The sequence below is a fragment of the Bombus pyrosoma genome, linkage group LG8 (genome assembly GCF_014825855.1).
Source record: "Bombus pyrosoma isolate SC7728 linkage group LG8, ASM1482585v1, whole genome shotgun sequence".
Taxonomy (NCBI): domain Eukaryota; kingdom Metazoa; phylum Arthropoda; class Insecta; order Hymenoptera; family Apidae; genus Bombus; species Bombus pyrosoma.
Window position 1 is genome coordinate 9,146,134 of NC_057777.1, and position 3,856 is coordinate 9,149,989.

Sequence of the window (3,856 nt, forward strand, 5' to 3'; positions counted from 1 at the left end):
GTCATATCGTAACACCACATAACGTTATACGTCATATCGTAACACCTCATAACGTCATACGTTATATCGTATTGCTATATGACGATATACGTTATATCCAAATACTATATTACGTTATACCTTATAACGTAATACTATGTAATGTTATACATCATATCGTAATACCACATAACGTTATACGTTATATCGTAATACTATATAACGTTATACCTTATATCGTAATACCTGATATCGTTATACGATAAATCGTAATACCACATAACGTTATACGTAGTATCGTAACACCTCAAAACGTTATACGTTATATTGTATTGCTATATGACGATATACGTTATATCCTAATACTACATTACGTTATACGTCATATCGCAGTACTACATAACGTTATACGTTATAACGTAATACTATATAACGTTATACGCTATAACGTAATACGATACAAGCCTAAACGATATATCGTAACACCACATAACGTTATACGTTATATCATATTGCTATATGACGTTGTACATTATATCCTAATACTACATTACGTTATACATCATATCGTGACACCACATAACGTTATACGTTATATCGTATTGCTATATGACGTTATACGTTATAACGTAGGACCACATTACGTTATACGTCATATCCTAATACCACATAACGTTCAACGTTATAAAGTTATTCTATATAACGTTATACGCGATATCGTAACACCACATAACGTCATACGTTATATCGTATTGCTATATGCCGTTATACGTTATATCCTAATACTACATTACGTAATACGTCATATCGGTACACCAAATAACGTTATACGTTATATCGTAATACCACATAACGATATACGTCATATCGCAGATTTACATAACGTTATACTTCATATGGTAATACCACATAACGTTATACGTTATATCATATAACTGCATTACGTTATACGTTATATCGTAACACCACTTAACGTTATACGTTATAACGTAATACTATATAACGTTATACGCCATATCGTAACACGACATAATGTTATACGTTATGTCGTATTGCTATGTGACGTTATACGTTATATCCTAATACTACATTACGTTATACGTCATGTCGTAACACCAAATAACGTTATATGTTATATCGTATTGCTATATGACGTTATACGTTTTATCGTAATACCACATAACGTCATACGTTATATCGTATTGCTATGTGACGTTATACGTTACAACATTTAACTGCATTACGTTATACGTTAATTCATAATACCACCTAACGTTATACGTTATATCGTAATACTGTATAACGTTATGAGTTATATCGTAATACTGTATAACGTTATACGTTATATCGTAACACCACATATCGTTATACCTTGTTTCATAATACCACGTAGCGTCATAGGATATAACATAATACTACATAACGTTGTACTAAACAGCGTTATACCATATAACGTTATACGTCATATCGTAATACCACATATCGTTATACGTCATATCGTAAGACCAAATAACGTTATACGTTATAACGTAATACTATATAACGTTATACGTTATATCGTAAGACCAAATAACGTTATACGTTATAACGTAATACTATATAACGTTATACGTCATATCGAAACACCACATAACGTTACACGTTATATCGCATTGCCATATGACGCTATACGTTATAACGTAATACTATATAACGTTATACGTCATATCGTAACACCACAAAACGTTATACGTTATATCGTATTGCTATATGCCGTTATACGTTATATCCTAATACTGCATTACGTAATACGTCACATCGTAACACCAAAAAACGTTATACGTTATATCGTTTTGCTATATGACGTTATACGTTACAACATATAACTGCATTACGTTATACGTTAAATCATAATACCACATAACGTTATACGTTATATCGTAATACTGTATAACGTTATGCGTTATATCGTAATACTGTATAACGTTATACGTTATATCGTAACACCTCATATCGTTATACCTTGTTTCATAATACCACGTAGCGTCATAGGATATAACATAATACTACATAACGTTGTACTAAACAGCGTTAAACCATATAACGTTATACGTCATATCGTAATACCACATATCGTTATACGTCATATCGTAATACCAAACAACGTTATACCTTATATCGTAGTACCACATAACGTTATACGTTATATCGTAACACCACATAACGTTATACGTTATATCGTAAGACCAAATAACGTTATACGTTATAACGTAATACTATATAACGTTACACGTTATATCGCATTGCCATATGACGTTATACGTTGTAACGTAATACTATATAACGTTATTCGTCATATCGTAACACCACAAAACGTTATACGTTATATCGTATTGCTATATGCCGTTATACGTTATATCCTAATACTACATTACGTAATACGTCATATCGTAACACCAAAAAACGTTATACGATATATCGTATTGCTATATGACGTTATACGTCATATCGTAACACCACATAGCGTCATACGTTATATCGTAGTACCACATATCGTTATAAGTCATATCGCAGTACTACATAACGTTATAACGTAATACCATATAAGGTTATGCGCTATAACGTAATAGCATACAAGCCTTAGCGACATATCGTAGTACCACATTTCGTTCTTTGTACAGGGCACCTCGTTCGGTATGTCCTATGTCAACTCCCTACCTTTTCAAATCCAGTGCAATTATAGTTTTTCAATTTTCCAGGCCAAATAAATCTAATTGATCGTATCTCCTCCGCCATTGGGGTTACGATGACATTTCGATGCGCGTTATACTCCACATTTGATTGTTTATACGGGGCACATCGTTCGGTTTGCCCTATGTTAATGATCTTGCCTGTCAAGTCCTATGCAATTATAGTTTCTAAATTTTCAAGGTCAAATAAATCTAATTGATCGTATCTTCGCCGCCATTGAGGTTACGATGACATTTCGATGCGCGTTATACTCCACATTTCATTCTTTATACAGGGCACATCGGTCTTTTTGCCCTATGTTAACTGTCTTCCCTGTAAAATCCAGTGCAACTATAGTTTTAAAATTTTCAAGGCCAAATAAATCTAATTGAACGTATTACCGCTGCTATTGGGGTTACGAAGACAATTCGAAGCGCGTTATACTCCACATTTGATTCTTTACACAGGGCACATCGTTCGGTTTGCACTACGTTAACTCTCTTCCCTGTCAAATTCAATCCAATTATAGTTTTTAAATTTTCAAGCAACCATTCCAAGCGAGCGACGCAGCGTTGAAGAATAGAATTGTAGAAACTATAAACAACAATGACTTCTTACTAACAATGTGTTACGTCGCGTGGGACATCTTCGCGCCATCCCTCGCTACCTGGCAGCCAACGGCCAACCTACAGTCTTCCCCATTCTCAATAGACCAAGGGACCCACCATAAAGACAGTAGCCTTTAGCTGCATTGTCTCCACACATGTTTGCCAGTCAAATTGCATGTCTGGAGAATTCTCTAATTCTAGAAGTATTTGCAGTTTTATGGCTGGGTCTTGGAAAGGTCCTTGAGTTTATTAGGCGATCTTAAGAATCACGGAGAAAGCGGACAGTCACCAGATGGGAAAAGCTAACACATGTCCATCGTAAATGGCTGTTTTTGGTCAGGAGCAAAGTCCACCGCTGCTCTACGTTGGTGGGAGACTTCTACATATCCTGTTCATTCGAGTGGGTCATCACCAATCGGCATCGCGGTTCGTTACACTCACTTCCTGGACGAAAAGTGTGAATAACGAATCCGCGTTCTTCGGTCAAAGGACACACCCACACCAAGCTTTCCTCCGAGACACCTTAAGGGCAGTTCAGCATTCCAATTCCAATTCCAGTA